The sequence below is a fragment of the Syngnathus scovelli genome, chromosome 4 (assembly GCF_024217435.2).
Source record: "Syngnathus scovelli strain Florida chromosome 4, RoL_Ssco_1.2, whole genome shotgun sequence".
In the NCBI taxonomy this organism is placed as follows: domain Eukaryota; kingdom Metazoa; phylum Chordata; class Actinopteri; order Syngnathiformes; family Syngnathidae; genus Syngnathus; species Syngnathus scovelli.
This window is the reverse complement of record NC_090850.1, coordinates 6723568-6732070: the sequence shown is the minus strand read 5'-3', so window position 1 is coordinate 6732070 and position 8503 is coordinate 6723568. Positions and strand designations below refer to the sequence as shown.

At 42.5% G+C, this 8503-nt stretch overlaps 1 long non-coding RNA gene across 1 annotated transcript; it reads left to right on the top strand.

Moving 5' to 3' along the window:
- Positions 1 to 500: 500 nt before the first annotated feature.
- LOC125967814 (uncharacterized) lies at positions 501 to 5076 on the top strand. The gene is made up of 3 exons (XR_007480909.2): positions 501 to 649; positions 724 to 969; positions 1049 to 5076. It is a non-coding gene; the product is annotated as an uncharacterized lncRNA (long non-coding RNA).
- The last annotated feature ends 3427 nt before the right edge of the window (positions 5077 to 8503 follow it).

The following is an 8503-nucleotide window of genomic DNA, read 5'->3' as shown; positions in this document are numbered from 1 at the left end:
TGACAGAGGCGGCATTACAGGTGCCAAAAGTTATCTGAAAGAGAAAAAATCAAGGTGTTGTCGCATATAATTTGAGAAACAATAGCTCAGCCAAAGTTATCTGAAAGCGAGAGACGCATGTAATTTGGCAAACATTACTTTAGAGGATCAAGGGGGGTTTTTGTTGAGAAAATCATTGAAGTGTCGTTAGCATGCTGCCACAGGTATCTGAAAGATAAAAAAAAGCAAGGTGTTGATGCATAATTTGACAAACAATAGTGGAGTCGGCATTACTGGGGTCAAGGATATGTGGTAGACCCTTTGATACGGCCAGAGTTATCTGATTCCCCGCGACACGTGAGCCCATAGGCATGGTCTTATCCCCGCCGAATTTAAAGTTTGGTGTGGACGAGCATCATTTTGGAGAAGACAAGACAAGCCATAGCTCTGACCAACGGAGTCGAAGCGCGTCAAAAAGCTGTTTCGAGAATGGTTAAAGGTAAGTCATTTTAATACCTTTCTCGCGATAATAATAATAATACACTGAGGTTATTTTATAAAACAAAATGTAATGTTTATATAATATTTGCAGACAACATCGTTTTTGCCGATGTCCACGCATCTTTTGACGACGATTTTAGCGACGTTTACCTAACACAATCAGACTACGGTGAGTCAATCGCGCATCTAAGATAGTTAATATAGAGGGTATTAGTTGCTGATTTTATTTTATGTATGCAACAGATCTCGTGGCCGCGGCCACTAGGAAAAGCGTTCGGCCGACACAAGCCGCCTTCGACCACCATATTGGAGCAGTCGAAACGTCAGCGCGACCAGCAACATCAGAGTCACGTGTTACTGTTGAAACCAATCCACTCTCAACCCGCACCGCTCAGCCGGAATCAGCGACGGACTCAGAACTAGTTGAAGCTCTGTCTACTTACAAGGGTTTAAACCATCATCATCAAGAGGCGACAAACAAAGTTGGAGGTATTCCTTATATTTTTTCCCTCTTTGTATGCTATAGTCCGACATGCTATTTTCGGTATTATAAAGGATTAACTTACAGGTGAGCGTCGTGACACGGGGGCTCAGAGAGAGAGAGAGAGGACGAGGAGGAGGAGGAGGGGGCAGCCCTTCTACAACACGCGCCACTCAACCAGCAGGGGGCCTGTAAACTGCCGTGGTAACTGTATCTACAAAAGACGGTTACAAGAATGTTTTAAGATTATACATGCTCTTACAGATTTAGCCGAATCAAAATAGGTTTGTGTTGTTTCTGTTGTGTTTTGTAAAAGAAAATATAATGGATCATCCAAACCTTACGTCAACGGAGTCAGATTTCTTAGCAAACATTGGTGAAATAGATTTGCCGTCATTTAGCGGGACAAGCCAAAGAAGTGACACACCAGAGCTAGATTTATCAAACGTTAACAATATGTGTACGAGTCAAATAACAGATTTGCTCAACAATGTGAGCACGGCTTTGTCAGAGGGGGAGAGACCAGACAGTCCTGCTATTCTCACCCATTTACAAGCTGTCATGGATGAATTGAACAATCAAAGTATGAATGAAGGTGGACAGAGTCCGACACAAATCCCGTCACAATTGCTAAACATGATAGCAGAATTAAACAACCAAGCTAATGGCAACAACGGGCGTATCAGTCCTGACATTCCTGTCCAGTTGCTAAACATTATCCAAAATCTAAATACGCAGCCTCTGGTTGACCCGTCGACCGCTAACACTGTCGATTCATCACCGGTTGCTACTGACGACGTTCCGCCGATATTTCAGCCTAACAACTGCTCTGTTATAATTGATCACAAAATAGACGTTATTGATGACAACACACCAACATTTCAACACACGCCCCAGCAATCTAACAGCGGTTTTGTATTAGCTGATCAACGCGGCGGTTCTGTTGTAATCAATAGGCCGCATTTCAATAATGTAGAGGTAAGGCGAGAGCTAAATATACCATCGCAACAGAACATTAATGATTTTGCAACCTTCTACCTCCAGATTGAAGATAAAATAGATGATGTCATGCAAGAGGTAGCTAGCAGGGCGCAAACAGGTGATGTAATTCAGATAGAGCTAGTGGGTGGTAACGATAGAGCTCACATCTACCAGCAAACTAGTGATATAAACTCTATCAGAGATAATCTATCAAACATGCTTGAACGTTTAGCCCAATCAAATACAGAGCTTCTGGCTGATGAGGGCTTAGAGCTCATTGTACAAATAGTCACTCCATTGCGTGGTGGAATGCGTCGCAGGCTGTTGAACACTACCAACAGAGAGATTTTGAGGTTGAAAAAACGACACCTACACATACCTCGTAATAAAGACAATAATTTGTGTTTTGCTCTCTCACTAACCTATCTGCTAAATGACACACTTACAACAAAACAGGCCACAAGACAAGCACGGCTCTTACATGAGAGTGTAGGATTGCATTGTCAAACACCTGTGAATCTGGGCGATGTCCATAAATTTGAGAAAGTCCTCAAACGGAAAATAACTGTAATGTATCGAAAAGAGGACTGCCGGCCCATGACCTTTTTCGACACGCGTTACCCCAAAACAGATAACGATACCTTATTTTTCTTAAACCTTGAGGGTCATTATTACGGCGTGAAAGCGATTGAGGCATTTGTTGGCCATGCATTCTTTTGCAGGCTTTGTTACAAAGGCCATGAGAATTGGCAACAGCACCAGTGTGAAGGACACTGTGGCGTTTGTCTTGATCCATGTTGTAAACAGCGACGGTTTAAACCTGTCATCTGCCCCGACTGTAACAAATCTTGTCGTAATGAGGAATGCTTTACCAAACATAAAGAGTCTCGATCAATGAATCGTGTGAGCAACTGCACTTCATACAAAAAATGCTTGGAGTGTGGTCTTCACTATTATGTGAAAGCTGATGGTACCGGTGCTAAACATCGTTGCCCCGTTAAAAAATGCACAGTGTGTGATGAGATCTTAAATCAAGATGACGCCTTGTTGAACCCCCACATGTGCTACATTCAGCCCATCAAACCTCAACCACCGTGCAAAAATGTAGTCTACTACGATTTCGAAACTTATGTAGATTCAGACGGTTTACACAAACCTTTTCTCATCTGTTGCAAATCAAATAGACTGGCGAAGCATTGGTATGGCACAGATTGTGTTGATGAATTTCTTAGATTTTTCCGAAGGCCACGGTTTAAACAAACTATGTTTGTTGCACATAATGCGAGAGGTTTTGATTCATACATACTGATAAGGAGAATGCTTGAATTAGGTCTCAAACTTGACATTCTGATGCAAGGGAGTAAAGTTCTATCATTTGTCGATTTAGACACAAAATCTCGATTCATAGACTCTCTCTCATGAGCGCAATGCCTAAGGCCCTGGGGTTTGAAGACAAATCAAAGGGTTACTTCCCACACAAATTCAGCTCTTTAGAGCATCTAAACTATGTAGGGTCTCACCCTGACCCCACGTACTACGGCACCGAGCGAATGTCACCCTCCCAACGATCAAAGTTTGACGAGTGGTATGCCAAAGAAGCTAGCAATGTGTTTGATTTTGCTAAACAGGCAATAGCCTACTGCGAGAATGATGTTGATCTCCTAATGCAAGGGTGTGAAAAATTCAGGAGTGAGTTTTTTGAGGCCACCGGAACAGATCCATTCAATGCGGTAACAATTGCGTCGGCGTGCATGAAAGTTTTTCGAGCTAATTTTCTAACCCCTCAAACAGTAGCCATTACACCATCAGACAACTATATGCGTCAGCACAAAGCTTTCTCGCACGATTCTATTCAGTACATGCAATGGATCATGCACAGCCAAAATATCCAAATTAGACATGCATTGAACGGTGGTGAAGTTAGGATAGACAACTGCTTTGTAGATGGTTATTGTGAAATCGGGGGCGTAAAAATAGTGTTTGAGTATTTTGGTTGTTATCACCACGGCTGCGCAGAATGCTTCGACCTCTCTAAAATATGCCCGACAACCAAACGCCCTTTTCAGGAGAGGTTTGATAAAACACAAAAGAAAATTCAGGATCTACAGCTTAGACAGGATGTGTACCTTGTAATTATGTGGGAGCATGATTGGTTGCAAATGAAAAAGATGGACATAGAGGTGAAGGAATTCCTTAAAAAAAAACAAATTTCCTACACCGCTCAAACCGAGGCAGGCTCTTTTTGGGGGCCGAACAAACGCATTCGTTTTAAGATACACGGCAGGGCCGAACGAGCGTGTGTTGTATGTTGATGTGACATCATTATATCCTTTTATCAACAGTACAGGTACCTACCCCATCGGTCATCCAACGATTATCCACAGTGATTTTAAAGACCCTAGGTCGTATTTCGGTTTCATCAGCGCCACAGTCAACCCACCCCGTGGTTTGTATTTTCCTGTTCTACCGTTCAAAACAGCTAAAGGTAAACTCGTCTTCACACTGTGCCGCACATGCGCCGAGTGTAACAACCAGCAGACGGCTTGTACACATAGTGATGAGCAAAGATCGTTAACAGGTGTTTGGACAACCCCTGAATTTGTTAAGGCACTTGATCTCGGGTACACGGTTGCAGAAATTACAGAAGTGTGGCATTACACAAGAACGAGCGACACAATTTTCCGTGATTACATGCGAACATTTTTAAAAGGTAAACAAGAATCTTCAGGTTATCCGGCTCACGTGGTCAACCAGGCTGACAGAGAAAGATACATAGAAGGGTATGCCATTCATCAGGGTATCCAACTCGACCCTTCCAAAATTGCTGTAAACCCTGGCAAAAGGCAAGTGTCAAAACTCTGTCTTAACAATCTGTGGGGAAAACTCGCGCAACGTGACAACATGACAAACACAAAAATTGTGACAAAATCAGAGGATTTTTTTGAACTTTTGTTTTCAGGTCTGTACAATGTGAAATTCTTCCATTTTATCAATGAGAAGCTCTCAATTGTGCAGTATTGTATCAACATAAACAATGAGATCCCCGCCTCAAAAACATCAAACGTGGCTGCAGCGTGTTTCACAACAGCCTATGCACGCCTAAAAATGTACAGCTTTTTAGAAATTTTACAGAGGCGTGTCCTTTAAGTCAAGTCAAGTCAAGTCAAGTCAAGTCAAGTTTATTTGTATAGCCCTAAATCACAAACAGTCTCAAAGGGCTTCACATAGCCAAAATTGACAATTATTCTCAACGCATCCCCTGATCATAAGCTCCCAAAAGGGCAAGGAAAAACTCAAAAAACCCCTACCAGGGGAAAATGAGAAACCTTGAGAAGGGACCACAGATGGAAGGATCCCCCTTTCAGGATCACCAGGTTATAATGGATGCAGAGAGTACACAAGTAATACATGATATGAAAATCAATGAAAAAAAAAATGGATGTCGGAGGTGTCCTCGATTGTCCTGGCAGTGTCCTCAAGGGGGCCGAGCCGCAGCTCCCCCATCCCGAACTGGTCCCCGAGAATCCAGCCAGCCGCTAACCGCTTTCGAGCCACCTAACCCCCTCCCCAGCCGGGGAGGAGGTGGGCAGAGAGAACAGAACAAACTCCGGCCAAATCGGCCATCACAAGTTAGTTAAAGGCCATCTCATAGAAATGTGTCTTTAAACGTGTCTTAAATGTTTCTACTGAGGTAGTAGTTCTAATATCCATTGGTAGGGCATTCCAAAGCTCTGGAGCCCGAATAGAGAATGCTCTAGACCCTGCAGACATTTTCTTGGCCCTCGGTATAACTAAAAGACTAGCGTTTTGCGAACGAAGGTTACGAGACGGAACATAAGGAACGACTAGGTCGACGAGATATGAAGGCGCTAAGCCATGCAGTGCTTTATAGGTTAGTAGAAGAACCTTGAAGTCACATCTTAAATGGACCGGGAGCCAATGTAATTCGGCTAATATTGGGGTAATGTGATCAAATTTTCTTGACCGTGAGAGCAGCCTCGCAGCGGCATTTTGGACTAACTGTAGACTTTTAATACTGGATTTAGGAAGACCAGAGAACAATACATTACAGTAGTCCAGGCGCGACGTGACGAACGCATGTATAATAGTTTCCGCATCCCCAGTCGAGAGGATAGGACGAATCTTAGCAATATTACGAAGGTGAAAAAACGCAATCCTGGTTATATTCTTAATGTGTTTTTGAAAGGAGAGCGTTTGGTCAAATATTACCCCGAGATTAGTTGCTGTATCACTCTGAGTGATAGTACGGTTATCTATAGTTATAGTGGTTTGCTTAAATAAATGTTGATAACGAGTAGGACCAATTATCAACATCTCAGTTTTATCCGGGTTAAGACGAAGGAAATTGAGAGACATCCATTGCTTAATCTCCGCAAGGCACGCCTCGAGATTACAGCAGTCCTGTGGATCTGTCATCGATAACGGCATATATAATTGGGTGTCATCCGCGTAGCATTGAAAACTAATATTATATTTACGTATTATGCCCCCAAGCGGAATCATATAAATATTAAATAAAATCGGTCCGAGTACCGATCCCTGTGGGACACCACAAGTAACATTATAAAGCTCAGAGGACGTATTACCATGGACCACTCGGTGCGTCCTGCCTGATAGATAGGAATTGAACCAGCTTAGTGCTGACCCTGAGATACCAACACAACTTTTAAGACGCCCTAATAAAATATCGAAGTCTACAGTGTCAAAGGCAGCACTAAGATCAAGTAGTAACAATACAGACGCCGTATTTGAATCCATAGCTATGAGGAGATCATTAGTCACTTTAGCAAGTGCTGTCTCTGTAGAATGATTGGCTCTAAAACCAGACTGAAAAGAGTCATATCGATTATTATCGACCATGTAATCAATAAGCTGCTGTGCTACTACTTTTTCGAGAAGTTTTGCTATGAATGGGAGGTTTGAAACTGGCCTATAATTACTGAGACAGTCCGGGTCAAGATTTGCTCGCTTAAGTAGTGGTTTAATAATAGCGGTTTTAAAGGCCATTGGCACTATCCCAGAGGAAACAGACAGATTGATTATATTTAAGATGGACGGTCCTAAAATTGGAAATAATTCTTTAAGTAGTTTGGCTGGAAGCGGGTCGAGTAAACATGTTGTTTGTTTAGCCGTACTAACCAATTTTGTAAGCATTTCAAGGGACACGCTTTTAAAATTTGAGAGGGTTATTGCATGATCCCCAGCGCTAGTAACCGGCGGAGCGATTGGCATGGTATTCTTGATCTCGTCCCTAATGGACTCAATCTTTTGAGCAAAAAATTTCATAAACTCGTCAGCTGAGTGGAAGGAGCTATCGGGGGTCGGCTGGCGCAGAGTTAGCTTTGCCACTGTATCAAATAAGTATTTAGGATTATTTTTATTAAGATTAATGACTTGCGAAAAATAACGAGTTTTTGCTAAAATAAGCGCATCTTTATATTTCAGGAGGCTGTCCTTCCATGCCTGATGGAAAACCTCAAGTTTGGTTAAACGCCATCTGCGCTCATGCTTTCTACATAATTGTTTAAACGTACGTGTTTCATCTGTGAACCACGGAGTTGGCCATCTACGGCGAGTTTTCAGACGTAGCGGTGCCACAGAGTCGATGGCTTTTAATAATGTCGCATTGAATTCATTTGTAAGATTATCGATAGAGCCACTGTACGCGGGAAACATGGCGGTTGCCGGCGACAGTAACTCAGATAGCGCAGTTGCAGTCATGGAGTTTAAATTACGGCTGCTATAATTCTGATTGCTCTCTTGTCTTTGACAAGGAACTAAAATTTCAAATTTTATTAAAAAATGATCAGACAGAACAGTAGTGTATGGCAGTACTGTTATATTTGAGGTTGCTAGTCCTCGGGATAATACCAGATCTAAGGTATTTCCATTCTTATGCGTTGCTGCCTGTACAGCTTGCGTAAAACCAAACGTATCGATTAAAGTTTGAAATGCCGAAGTCAGTGGTTCCGACGGTGAATTCATGTGGATGTTGAAATCACCCATGATAACTATATTATCTGCATTTGTCACTAGATCAGCCACAACTTCTGAAAATTCATCCAGGAAGCCAGAGTAAGCCCCGGGTGGGCGGTAAATAACAACAAGATAGAATGACGGTAACGCAGTGGATCGCACAATGAGAACTTCAAATGTTTTAAATACGTGAATTGAGCGAGGCCTAAATCTAAGCTCAGAATTTGAGATGAGGGCGACACCCCCACCCTTTTTTCGAGGACGAGCCACATGCGAGCTCACAAAATTTGGAGGCGAGGCCTCGTTAAGTGGCAGCAGTTCATTAGGTTTTAACCAGGTCTCGCAAAGACCAAAAACGTTTAGATTATGTTCCGTGATAAGGTCATTAACGAGAACTGCTTTCGTATGAAGTGATCTAATATTCATAAAACCGAATTTAAGTGTAATTGGTTGATCAGGGTGCGTATCTATCGAAGGATTTTTAAACGGGATGCGAGTAAAATTGTGTTCTCTAGGCCTAATATCACCTCTCAAAAGTTTATTAGGGCGGTGGGATGAAACGAC